The sequence below is a fragment of the Coregonus lavaretus genome (assembly GCF_964263955.1).
Source record: "Coregonus lavaretus genome assembly, chromosome: 29".
NCBI classification, from domain to species: Eukaryota; Metazoa; Chordata; class Actinopteri; order Salmoniformes; family Salmonidae; genus Coregonus; species Coregonus lavaretus.
Genome location: NC_140016.1, coordinates 38877286 through 38891669, shown reverse-complemented (window position 1 = coordinate 38891669; position 14384 = coordinate 38877286).

Sequence of the window (14384 nt, the reverse complement as noted above, 5' to 3'; positions counted from 1 at the left end):
AATGCTGACCGCCACCGCAGTGAGGCCTCGGTCTTCGTACCGGGTGATCGGGTCTGGCTCTCGACCCGGAATCTGCCCCTCCGCCTCATCTCATCATTCCATTTGTTTTGTCTTGTTTATTACACACACCTGGTTCATATCCCCTCATTAGTACGTGTATAAGTGTTCCTGTTTTGCGCACTGGACTGTTTGACACATTTCTGCGTAACTCAGTATTCCAGAATAAACTCTGTATTCTGTGATTTACCCTCCTGCGCCTGACTCCTTCAAATCATCAATCACAGTAACACAATAACGAGGCTATATACAGGAGGTACCGGTACCTATTCAATATGTGGGGGTACAGGTTAGTCGAGGTAATTTGTACATGTAGGTAGGGGTAAAGTGACTATGCATTGATAGTAAAGAGCGAGTAGCTGGGTGGCCATTTGTAAATAGTCTGGGTGGCCATTTTATTAATTGTTCAGCAGTCTTATGGCTTGGGGGTAGAAGCTGTTAAGGAGCCTTTTGGACATAGACTTGGCCCTCTGGTACCACTTTCCGTGCGGTAGCAGAGAGAACAATCTATGACTTGGGTGACTGGAGTATTTGACAATTTTTTGGGCCTTCCTCTGACACCACCTAGTATATAGGTCCTTTTCAGTCTCCTGTGGGGGAAAAGGTGTTGTCGTGCCCTCTTCACGACTGTCCTGGTGTATTTGGATCATGATAGTTCATTAGTGATGTGGACACCGAGGAACTTGAAACTCTCGAACCGCTCCACTACAGCCCCATCGATGTTAATGGGGGCCTGTTCGGCCCTCCTTTTCCTGTAGTCCACGATCAGCTCCTTTGTCTTGCTCACACTGAGGGAGAGGTTGTTGTCCTGGCACCACACTGCCAGGTCTCTGACCTCCTCCCTATAGGCTGTCTCATCATTGTCGGAGATCAGGCCTTCCACTGTTGTGTCGTCAGCAAACTTAATGGTGGTGTTGGAGTCGTGCTTGGCCATGCAGTCGTGGGTGAACAGGGAGTACAGGAGGGGACTAAGCACGCACCCCTGAGGGGCCCCCGTGTTGAGGATCAGCGTGGCAGATGTGTTGTTGCCTACCCTTACCACCTGGGGGGCGGCCCGTCATGAAGTCCAGGATTTAGTTGCAGAGGGAATGTTTAGTCCCAGGGTCCTTAGCTTAGTGATGAGCTTTGTGGGCACTATGGTGTTGAACGCTGAGCTGTAGTCAATGGACAGCATTCTCACATAGGTGTTCCTTTTGTCCAGGTGGGAAAATACATTGTGGAGTGTGATTGAGATTGCGTCATCTGTGGATCTGTTTGGGTGGCATGGAAATTGGAGTGGGTCTAGGGTTTCCGGGATGATGGTGTTGATGTGAGCCATGCCTTTCAAAGCACTTCATGGCTACAGACGTGAGTGCTACTGGGCAGTAATCATTTATTCAGGTTACCTCCGGTTTCTTGGGCAAAGGGACTATGGTGGTCTGCTTGAAACATGTAGGTATGACAGACTCGGTCAGGGAGAGTTTGAAAATGTCAGTGAAGACACTTGCCAGTTGGTCCGCACATGCTCTGAGTACACGTCCTGGTAATCGTCTTGCCCAGCGGCCTTGTGAATGTTGACCTGTTTAAAGGTCTTGCTCACATCGGCTACGGAGAGTGTGATCACACAGTCGTCCAGAACAGATAGTTCTCTCATGCATGCTTCAGTGTTGCTTGCATCGAAGTGAGCAAAAAGGCAATTAGCTCGTCTGCTTGGTTCGCGTCACTGGGCAGCTCGTGGCTGGGTTTCCGTTTGTGGTCCGTAATAGTTTAAATGCCCTGCCACATCCGACGAGCGTCAGAGCTGGTGTAGTAGGATTCAATCTTAATCCTGTATTTAAGCTTTGCCTGTTTGATGGTTCGTCTGAGTCCCAGCTGGATTTCTTATAATATGTCCAGATTAGTGTCCCGCTCCTTGAAAGCAGCAGCTCTAGCCTTTAGCTCGGTGCGTATATTGCCTGTAATCCATGGCTTCTAGTTGGGATATGTATGTATGGTCACTGTGGGGACGACGTCGATGATGCACTTATTGACAAAGCCGCTGACTGAGGTGGTATACTCCTCAATGCCATTGGATGAATCCCGGAACATATTCCAGTCTGTGCTAGCAAAACAGTCCTGTAGTGTAGCATCCGCATCATCTGACCACTTCCGTATTGAGCGAGTCACTGGTACTTCCTGCTTTAGTTTTTGCTTATAAGCAGGAATCAGGAAGATAGAATTATGGTCAGATTTGCCAAATGGAGGGTGAGGGAGAGCTTTGTATGCGTGTCTGTGTGTGGAGTAAAGTGGTCTAGTGTTTTTTCCCTCTGGTTGCACATGTGGCATGCTGGTAGAAATGAGGTAAAACTGATTTCAGTTTGCCTGCACTTAAGTCCCCAGCTACTAGGAGCGCCGCTTCTGGATGAGCATTTTATTGTTTGTTTATGGCCTTATACAGCTCGTTGAGTGCGGTATTATTGCCAGCATCGGTTCGTGGTGGTAAATAGATGGCTACGAATAATATAGATGAGAACTCTCTTGGTAGATAGTGTGGTCTACAGCTTATCATTAGGTACTCTAGCTCAGGCGAGCAATACCTTGAGACTTATTTAATATTAGACATCGCGCACCCGCTGTTATTGACAAATAGACACACACCCCTGCCCCTCGTCTTACCAGACGTACAGTTGAAGTCGGAAGTTTACATACCTTAGCCAAATACATTTAAACTTAGTTTTTCACAATTACTGACATTTAATCCTAGTAAAAATTCCCTGTCTTAGGTCAGTTAGGATCACCACTTTATTTTAAGATTGTGATATGTCAGAATAATAGTAGAGAGAATGATTTATTTCCGCTTTTATTTCTTTCATCACATTCCCAGTGGGTCAGAAGTTTACATACACTCAATTAGTATTTGGTAGCATTGCCTTTACATTGTTTAACTTGGGTCAAATGTTTTGGGTAGCCTTCCACAAGCTTCCCACAATAAATTGGGTGAATTTTGGCCACTTCCTCCTGACAGAGCTGGTTTAACTGAGTCCAGTTTGTAGGCCTCCTTGCTCGCACACGCTTTTTCAGTTCTGCCCACAAATGTTCTATGGGATTGAGGTCAGGGCTTTGTGATGGCCACTCCAATATCTTGACTTTGTTGTCCTTAAGCCATTTTGCCAAAACTTTGGAAGTATGCTTGGGGTCATTTTCCATTTGGAAGACCCATTTGCGACCAAGCTTTAACTTCCTGACTGATGTCTTGAGAAGTTGCTCCAATATATCCACATAATTTTCCTTCCTCATGATGCCATCTATTTTGTGAATTGCACCAGTCCCCCTTGCAGCAAAGCACCCCCACAGCATGATGCTGCCACTCCCGTGCTTCACGTTTGGGATGGTGTTCTTCGGCTTGCAAGCAACCCCCTTTTATCTCCCAACATAACTATGGTCATTATGGCCAAACAGTTCTATTATTGTTTCATCAGACCAGAGTACATTTCTCCAAAAAGTATGATCTTTGTCCCCATGAGCAGTTGCAAACAGTAGTCTGGCTTTTTTATGGCGGTTTTGGGAGCAGTGGCTTCTTCCTTGCTGAGCGGCCTTTCAGGTTATGTCGATATAGGACTCATTTTACTGTGGATATAAATACTTTTGTACCTGTTTCCTCCAGCATCTTCACAAGGTCCTTTGCTGTTGTTCTGGGATTGATTTGCACTTTTCGCACCAAAGTACGTTCATCTCTAGGAGACAGAACGCATCTCCTTCCTGAGCGTTTTGACGGCTGCGTGGTCCCATGGTGTTTATACTTGCGTACTATCGTTTGTACAGATGAACGTGGTACCTGCAGGCATTTGGAAATTGCTCCCAAGGATGACCCAGACTTATGGAGGTCTACATTATTCTTTCTGAGGTCTTGGCTGATTTCTTTTGATTTTCCCATGATGTCAAGCAAAGAGGCACTGAGTTTGAAGGTAGGCCTTGAAATATATCCACAGGTACACCTCCAATTGACTCAAATTAGATGTCAATTAGCCTATCAGAAGCTTCTAAAGCCATGACATCATTTTCTGGAATTTTACAATCTGTTTAAAGGCACAGTCAACATACTGTATGTAAACTTCTGACCCACTGGAATTGTGATACAGTGAATTGTAAGTGAAATAATCTGTATATAAACAATTGTTGGAAACATTACTTGTGTCATCCTAACCGACTTCCCAAAACTATAGTTTGTTAACAAGAAATTTGTGGAGTGGTTGAAAAACGAGTTTTAATGACTCCAACCTTAGTGAATGTAAACTTCCGACTTCAACTGTAGCTGCTTTGTCCTGCCAATGCACAGAAAACCCAGCCAGCTCTATATTCTCAGTTTCGTCGTTCAGCCACGACTCATTGAAACATAAGATATTACCATTTTTAATGTCCCATTAGTAGGATAGTCTTGATCGTAGATCATCCAGTTTTTTTGTCCATTGATTGCACTTTGGCCAATAGGACGGATGGTAGTGGCGGTTTATCCACACGCCGACGAATTCTCACAAGTCACCCTGACCTCCGCCCCCTGTATCTCTGTCTTTTCTTCACGCGAATGACAGGGATTTGGGCCTGGTTTCGGGATAGCAGTATATCTTTCGTGTCGGACTCATTAAATAAAAAATCTTTGTCCATTTCAAGGTGAGTCTTCGCTGTTTTGATGTCCAGAAGCTCTTTTCGGTCATAAGAGACGGGATCCGCAGCATTTTGCACAAAATAATTTACACGCAATGCAAAAAAAAAAATAGCACAGTTTGTTAGGAGTCTGTAAAACTTCTGCCATCCTCTCAGGTGCCATCTAGATCCTTTATGAGGCTGTGGAGGGATCCAAATTGTGGATTTAACATGAATCATCAGCGTACAATGACACCTTTGTTTTTAAGCCCTAGATTTCTAACCCCTTGATATTATTGTTGGATCTGATTTGAACAGCTAATATTTCGATTGCAATAACAAATATATATGCCGATAGTGGACAACCTTGTTTTACTCCTCTTGACATTATTTACTATTTTACACCTACGGTTAATATGCATAACTTTAACCCATTTTATAAGAGATTCTCCAAAATTGAAATATTCCAGGCATTTATTTATAAACTCCAGTCAGATATTTTCAAAAGCTTTTTCAAAGTCAGCTATGAATACCACACCTGGTTTCCCAGATTTTCCATAGTCTTCTATTGTTTCCAGTACTTGTCTTATATTATCTCCAATGTATCGTCCATGTAAAAACCTGTCTGATTAGGATGAATAATATCCGACTATACCTTTTTAATTATATGCACTATGCATTTTGCTAGAAACACAAGTGTAAGAGGCCTCCAATTTTTGGAAAGGACTGGATCTATATTTACCACTTGGATCCTGTTTCAGTAATAATGAAATCAGACGTTCTTGTTGAGTGTCTGATAATCTACCATTTATATAAGTGTGGTTAAAACATGCTAATAACGGTCTTCTGAGTATATCAAAAAGGTTTGGTATACCTCCACTGGTATAACATCCAGCCCTGGAGTTTTCCTGGACTTAAAGGCTTTAATTGCATCAAAAAGTTCCTCCTCTGTAATTTGGCCTTCACATTAGTCTTTCTGTACAGCTGTTAATTTTACATTATTATTAGAAAAAAAAATCCATACAATTAGCTTCGGTTAGTGGAGATGGAGGAGACTGAAACGAAAACATATGCTTAAACTACTTTACTTCTTCTTTCAAAATATTGTTTGGTGAATCATGGGTGACTCCATCATTTGTAACCAGTTTCAGTAAATTATTTTTGGTAGCATTTCTATGTTGAAGATTAAAAAAGAATTTGGTGCATTTTTCCTCATATTCCATCAAGTCCGCTTTATTTTTTATAATATGTTACGCTTGATCTTTTTAGAATAAGTTCCTCCATTTCATTTCATTTTTCCTCTAACTTATTCTCTATGGTACAGTTTTTATTGCTATCTATCTGTGCTGTTAGTCCTTCCATTTCCTTTGTTAATATGGACTCTTTTGACCTAAATTGCTTTTGTTTTAGAGATGAGTACTGAATTGCTTGGCCTCTAAAGGCACATTTAAAACTGTCACATACAATAAGGGGATCTGCTGTACTAATGTTATGTTGGAAAAAGTCTGTTATAAATTATTCTGTCCTAGTTAAAAACAAGTTATCATCCAATAGGCTTTGATTCAATTTCCAATATCCTCGCCCACGTGAAAATTCTGTGAGAGTAATATATATGCCAATGATTTGATGGTCCAATGTCATTCTGTCCCATATCAACACTTTTTAAACTTTTGGTGCCAGAGAGAATGACATAAGAAAGTAGTCAAGACGACTAGCTTGATTGAGCCTCCACCATGTATATCTCACTAGGTCAGGATATTTAAGCCTCCATATCCACTAGTTCCAATATATCCATGACATTCGTGATTTCCTTAAGTGCATAAGGGTGATCGTTTGTAGTGTGATTTCCTTTACGGTCCATAGAGCTATTTAAAACCATATTTTAATCTCCCACCATAATAATAGAGTCTTGTATTGCTTGTAGGGATGATAAATTATTATATATATTTTCAAAGAAGCATTGATCATCATTATTTGGACCGTATAGGTTAATGAGCCATATCTGTTTATGGTCCAATAACATATTTAAAATCATCCATCTACCTTGAGTATCTGTTTGGACAATTTGCACATTCGGATCAAAATTACTGTTAATTAATATCATCACCCCATTTGAATTTCTTTGCCCATGGGAAAAATATATTTTGCCCCCCAGTCCTTTTTCCACACAACTTCATCTAAAATTATTGAATTAGTTTCCTGTAAACAATAGATATTATATTCCTTCTTTTTTTTTACTGATCGTCTTTTCTTATTATCTGCTAAGCCATTACAATTATAACTGGCTATACTTATTTCACCATTTACCATAATGAGATACAAGTTTCAAATCTATTTATCATAATATATGTTTGTAAACTCACCATTAAAAATAATAATAATAATAATAATTGAGTGTCCATATACAGTGAGGGAAAAAAGTATTTGATCCCCTGCTGATTTTGTACGTTTGCCCACTGACAAAGAAATGATCAGTCTATAATTTTAATGGTAGGTTTATTTGAACAGTGAGAGACAGAATAACAACAACAAAATCCAGAAAAACGCATGTCAAAATTTTTATAAATTGATTTGCAATTTAATGAGGGAAATAAGTATTTGACCCCTCTGCAAAACATGACTTAGTACTTGGTGGTAAAAGCCTTGTTGGCATTCACAGAGGTCAGACGTTTCTTGTAGTTGGCCACCAGGTTTGCACACATCTCAGGAGGGATTTTGTCCCTCTCCTCTTTGCAGATCTTCTCGAAGTCATTAAGGTTTTGAGGCTGACGTTTGGCAACTCGAACCTTCAGCTCCCTCCACAGATTTTCTATGGGATGAAGGTCTGGAGACTGGCTAGGCCACTCCAGGACCTTAATGTGTTTCTTCTTCTTGAGCCACTCCTTTGTTGCCTTGGCCGTGTGTTTTGGGTCACAACATTTTCACCCAGTTCTCCTCTGAATCATTCAGATGTTCATTGGCAAACTTCAGATGGGCATGTATATGTGCTTTCTTGAGCAGGGGGACTTTGCAGGCTCTGCAGGATTTCAGTACTTCACGGCGTAGTGTGTTACCAATTGTTTTCTTGGTGACTATGGTCCCAGCTGCCTTGAGATCGTTGACAAGATCCTCCCGTTTAGTTCTGGGCTGATTCCTCACCGTTCTCATGATCATTGCATGGAGCCTCAGGCCAAGGGAGATTGACAGTTCTTTTGTGTTTCTTCCATTTGCGAATAATCGCACTAACTGTTGTCATCTTCTCACCAAGCTGCTTGGCGATGGTCTTGTAGCCCATTCCAGCCTTGTGTAGGTCTACAATCTTGTCCCTGACATCCTTGGAGAGCTCTTTGGCCTTGGCCATGGTGGAGAGTTTGGAATCTGATTGATTGATTGCTTCTGTGGACAGGTGTCTTTTATACAGGTAACAAGATGAGATTAGGAGCACTCCCTTTAAGAGTGTGCTCCTAATCTCAGCTCGTTACCTGTAGAAAAGACACCTGGGAGCCAGAAATCTTTTTGATTGAGAGGGGGTCAAATACTTATTTCCCTCATTCAAATGCAAATCAATTTATACACTTTTTGACATGCGTTTTTCTGGATTTTTTTGTTGTTATTCTGTCTCTCACTGTTCAAATAAACATACCATTAAAATTATAGACTGATCATTTCTTTGTCAGTGGGCAAATGTACAAAATCAGCAGGGGATCAAATACTTTTTTCCCTCACTGTAGCTGTACCATGATATTTGCATTGCTACTAAGTAAACCTCCAATTGTTCCCCACAATTCCACCCGCTAAAACCCCTCCCAATTCCAAGTTGCGTTGTCATCCCAGTGACCGGCAGACCACCCCATCCCCCCGGATCCAAGGGCCACCGAGAGGCCGAGACCCATCCTTCGAAAAAGAGCACACAGAACTGAAGCAGATTAACCGCCAATAGCATTTCCTACGGCATCACCTCGATTTGCATTATAAATAGCTATAAAAATATATATATGTATAAGAAATCATGCATATCTACATTTCCATAATTAACTAATCATATGTGTCATATGTGTAATAATGTATGCAGTTCATGCAAAGTATTGTTACCTATAATCAGGATTGCCATTACAAAAATTATATTTTTGGCAAGCAATTATTATTCTTGCAAACATCCTATATTGTCCCTAACAATATTACCCCCTAGCAACAGATGTGGAATACATACATTCACTCACACACACACACACACACACACACACACACACATACACTCAACCCCTTTCCCCCACAAACAACCATAAGCTCAGATGCTCAACAGTTGTTCCATCCCTGAGCAAAAACTGGCAAAAATGGGGAGATTTGAGTAGCCATTGTCAAGTCCTAGGTGATAGAGATCAGATACACCCCCTTCCCCTGAAACACACACACGCTTTTCCCCCGTTGTGACCATTTTTCCAAGCATCTCTGTGCTGCCACAATAATATGCCCCCTCTCTGATTGTCCGAGTGTGATCCCCTCCCCATGGGTTACTGCAGCTAGTGTTGCCAGCAATGCCACTACCTGGGTGGGGGCACCCCACCGGAATCCCCACTGGCTAGCTACAAGGTCGTCAAGGTTCTCATTAGCAGCTTTGAGAATTTCCTTGTATATTATGCTCTCCCATCAGGGGGCTTTGGCTTTGTAGGACCAACCCTGCCAGGCAGGCTCAGAATCTTGAGGGGTGGTGCTGCTTTAGTAGGTCTCTGACCACATTCATCTTTCTGATTTGGCTGTATATAGGCTACTTACAGTAAGCCCATAAAAGAGATAAGGACTTCTCCTTAGTATATGGGTCGCTCAGGTGGGTGTCTAGGGTATAGGGTTGGGGACCGTTCCATCATGATAGGACAATAAATAAATAAACAATATTTATAATTTATTTTAAAATGTGTAAAATGTAAACAATTAACCAATTAACCAAACTCATAACATTACTACCCTGCGTGAATCTACAGGTAGCTAAAGCTAACCAACTACTAGGTTCAATGTTAGCTAGCTAGCTAACATTAGCCTATAACTAGCAATGCAAATGGCTCTGAGATACGAATAATATTACTACACGTTACATACACTTAATGTCAGCTAGCGAGCCAGCTAGCTAACAGTACGCTTTAACTTGCAATGAAAACAACTTTCGGACAAAATTAGAAATGTATAATATCTAGAAATGTAGCTAGCTGGACCCTCTTACCCGTAAACATGGATGAACGCTTCTCCCTCTCTGTCATGTATGCCATGGTTGCCCTTAGTTTGAAGATGTAATCCGGAGACCGGTATTTTATACAACACAACAACCTTCTTTGTTCTCTTTTCGACTCCCTCCACATTTGCAATCAAATGCCAGAATTTTCTCCATCTCCTTAGCTACCATACTCTGCTTCCACCGGGCATTCCACTGATTTCAAAACTCGGTCCTCCAGAAATTTGAAAGCCTTAGCAACATGTTTGCAGTTCTTAGTGATACTGTATCTTTCAAAACTGCTGCGTTAGAAAGGATTACCTACACATACTGAGCAGCTCATGTTAGCTACAGACAGAAGCGTGCTACATGGCAGACTAATCCGAACTCATCTCTCGGCATGTCCCGACTTTCCATTATCTCAGCCAATCATTGCTGTAATGACTGTCAATGGTATTACATGCCTACAATTAAACAATTTTTGGGAAAAAGGACAAAAGTTTCCTTGCCCCCGCCAAAAAAATAAATTTTAAAATATTCTGAATAATAAAGAAAAAATTATAATAACAAATACTGATCAACCATGATAGTGTTTGCCCAAAACCAAATGAAACCTCAAAGTGTTTCTCAATTTCTACTTCCATAGTACTCTAAATAGGCCACAGTATTACCCCCTGCTGAAGAAGGCAGGGGAAAGAACCCCTCCTGTGTGGATTTGGGAATGGCAGCGTGCTGGGAATCGTGAGGAGCGGGAGCTGAATGAGTCTACACCCAGGGACAAAGAGGCAAGGTGTGCCATGTCATGTCGTTGGCAACTGGATCCGCACAGTGCTAGATAATTAGGCCCTGTATGCATGTAATCGCCATGCTAATTTTTACATTTTACATTTTAGTCATTTAGCAGACGCTCTTATCCAGAGCGACTTACAGGAGCAATTAGGGTTAAGTGCCTTGCTCAAGGGCACATCGACAGATTTTTCACCTAGTCGGCTCGGGGATTAGAACCAGCGACCTTTCGGTTACTGGCACAACGCTCTTAACCACTAAGCTACCTGCCGCCCCATGATGGGTGAGAGGTATCTGAAAGAATATCACCATGCTCCCTCTCCCCTGGGTTTGAAGACAATCTTGAGGAAAGAGAAGAAATTAGCCTCCTGCCACCAAAACAAAACATCTGCTCGAAGAGATAAGGAAAGACGTTAAACGTGGAGGGAATGGAAAGGCAGGAGGAAATCGACATGGAGAGGAAGGGATAAGATTTGTGTATGGTGTGTACGCGTGCGTGCGTATGTTATAGTGGAGATATACTGTATATGTCTGATCGAACATCTCTGGAGAGACCTGAAAATAGCTGTGCAGTGACGCTCCCCATCCAACCTGACAGAGTTTGAGAGGATCTGCAGAGAAGAATGGGAGAAACTCCACAAATACAGGTGTGCCAAGATTGTAGCGTCATACCCAAGAAGACTCGAAGCTGTAATCGCTGCCAAAGTTGCTTCAACAAAGTACTGAGTAAAGGGTCTGAATACTTATGTAAATGTCATATTTCACCTTTTTAATTTGAATAACTTTGCTAAAATTTCTAAAAACCTGTTTTTGCTTTGTAATTATGGGGTATTGTGTGTAGATTGATGAGGAGGAAAAAACAATTTACTACATTTTAGAATACGGCTGTAACGTAAGAAAATGTGGGAGAAGTACTGTATACACTGTATACTTTCAGAATGCACTGTATACTACAACAATATAGGTAGAGCTTTCTCCTCATATCATTCTTGTAAGATGAAAAATGAAGGCGTTGCATGTTTCACAAGCCATGAGGTTTTAAAATAGCTGTGTTCCTATTGGAATTTGTTTAAAGCGCCATCAAGATCTGACCGTTTTCATGTGAGCGCTGATGAATGGGAAAAATGGTGGTCGGGGAGGAAACAGCAGGATGAGCAGTTCATCTTACTCTCTGAAAGCTTAACTGTTCTCAGATACTGAATCAAAGAGAGGAGGTAAATGCCTGGGATTCCTAATTTCATCCCTCACAATGAATTAAGGAATGTTCCGGACCTGAGCTGTGTTCCGAATGCCCCCCAATTCCCTACCTACTGCACACTCTAAGAAAAAAAGGTTTCAAAAGGGTTCTGCGGCTGTCCCCATAGGAGAACCCTTTCTGGTTTCAGGTAGAACTATTTTTGGTTCCAGGTACAACTCTTTTGGATTCCATGCAGAACCTTCTGTGGAAAAGGTTCTACATGGAACCCAAAAGGGTTCTTCCTGGAACCAAAAAGGTTCTACCTGGAACCAATTGGAGTTCTTCAAAGGGTTCTCCTATGGGGAAAGCCGAAGAACCCTTTTTGATTGTAGATAGCACCTTTTTTTCTAACAGTGAGGTAGTGCACTATATAGGGAGAAGGGTGCCGTTTGGGACACAACCCTGGCTGTTTTTGCTCGGTGTTGATTATTTTGTATCAAATGGTCTGTATTCTTGACACCAGATCTTCATCCTTACGATGGCCAGACTCTACTCTTGCTAAGAAAAATAAACAGCTCCCAGTAGAGGCAGAAAAGTCTGTAATCTTGACATATATTTTGCAACCACTTGTTTTTTATATTTTTTTGTTTACAAATTTGATTTGTATCATTCACCTTTGGCTGGACTGCAGATAACATTATCAGTCTCATTTTGTTGTTTTTCCAGAGGTATGCTAGGAAAGCAGTAACAGCTGGAAAACCAATCCACAGTGAGAAGCTTTCTAAATGTCTTCTACAGTCTGAACACATTCTGAACTCGACAGCTATGAGAAGCCTTGGAGGCACAGCTCCATCATGAGTGACTAGGAGCACCTGTTCTATTTGCCCCGGACACTATTTGTCTGCAGAAATTGTTTCTGTTCTGCCACCCTGTCAAACCGTCTTCCCACTCCACTTGTTCAAGCCTGTGGGATGGAGTGAGCTTCGGAATTCTAAAACAGGCTTTACCTCACTGGCTCCAAAGTCGCTCTAACAATGACAGGTGAAAGTAATACCAGGGGAATGAACTTCTGACCAGGAACCTGACTCCTCCCCTCGTTACCTGATCTATTTAAAACCCTGGGAGCGGATGCACTGGTACTCTGATTAAACGATGGCTGATAGCCAAGGTCGTGTCTGTGCCTCACCCACGAGACAACACCTGCGCTCCTCGATGTCCCGACACGGTGATGCTCATCCTCCATCCTGCCTGGTTTTCTCTGTTCCTTGTGACTCCCTGTGACTGTTTAAGTGACGACCCAGGCCAGGCGAATCCTTTCCATGGCTGTTTTCCTGTCAGAAACTGGCACAAAGGGGAAGACGATACTCATTTCTCAACAGACTACAACTTCAAACTTAATTTACTCAGCTATACTGTCGAAAACATTTACGGATCAGTGTTTATCTTATACCTGTGTGGCTTTCGTGCAAATCTTAATTAATATTAGTTACTTTACTGTCTCTGTCACCATACCAGTAAGCGACTCTGTTTGTCGAGTGGATTTCATTATTTTATCAAAATCCATCAGTAAGCCATTGTTGATACCTACTGCACCTCCCTACCTTCTGGCTAGGTCAAAATCCTGCTAAATGTCTGCTAAATGACTAAACTGTAAAATGTAAAGTTCCTATTTATCTGCCATGCATCTGCTTGATGACAGAACATTTAAATGAACCAGACTCATTATTGCTGGCATTATGTGACACCAAAGCAGTTGTCTCTGAGGAAATTATTGCAATTTAAAAATTTTAATGGATTGGCTGTCATTACTTCAGAGCACCTCTTCAGAGTGAGGAACAAGGTGCAGAGACCAACTCAATTAATCACAGCGAGACTGGTTCACCGCAGGCTCAAGATGGTGGCTTTGTACCTGGATGCTCATTATGCCTCTATTCTTGATTTTTAAAATCAAAATGGCACCTTAACTGTTTTGGCCATTGTGCACAGCTGATGCACATTTTACCATTCATCATGTTAATGGACTCTCCCCACTTTGTTGTGTTGATCCGCTCTTTTTGAAATGGATATTTCCATTTTTCATTTGATACCTGCTTAAATACCTGAAAACCGTCCAAGGACACTCTGGGAAAGACGCTTCTAAGAGCCAAATGTATTTTAGGACAGATTTTACAGGGTGAGAGGAATTTCTGAGAATCTTTCTTTGAGGAAATTGAAATACTTAGGAAAATATATGATAGTTTCAATGGAATGTATAACGGTATATTAATACATTTTCATTAATCAGAATACCTATAATTTCTGCTGCAGAAATTACCTTTGAAATGTCAAGCAAAAGCCAAAGTATTCCAAATAGGATAGAAATGTTATCCTCTTAAACTCTGACACCCTCCAGTGGCTCCCCTATTGTCCCAATGTTGGGAAATAAGAGATTTGAAAGTATAGGAAAATAAAAAAGGTCAGATCTTGATGGCGCTCTAAACACATTCCAACATGAACACAGCTATTTTAAAACCTCATGGCTTGTGCAACATGCAACGCCTTCATTTTTCATCTTACAGGAATGATATGAGGAGAAAGCTCTAC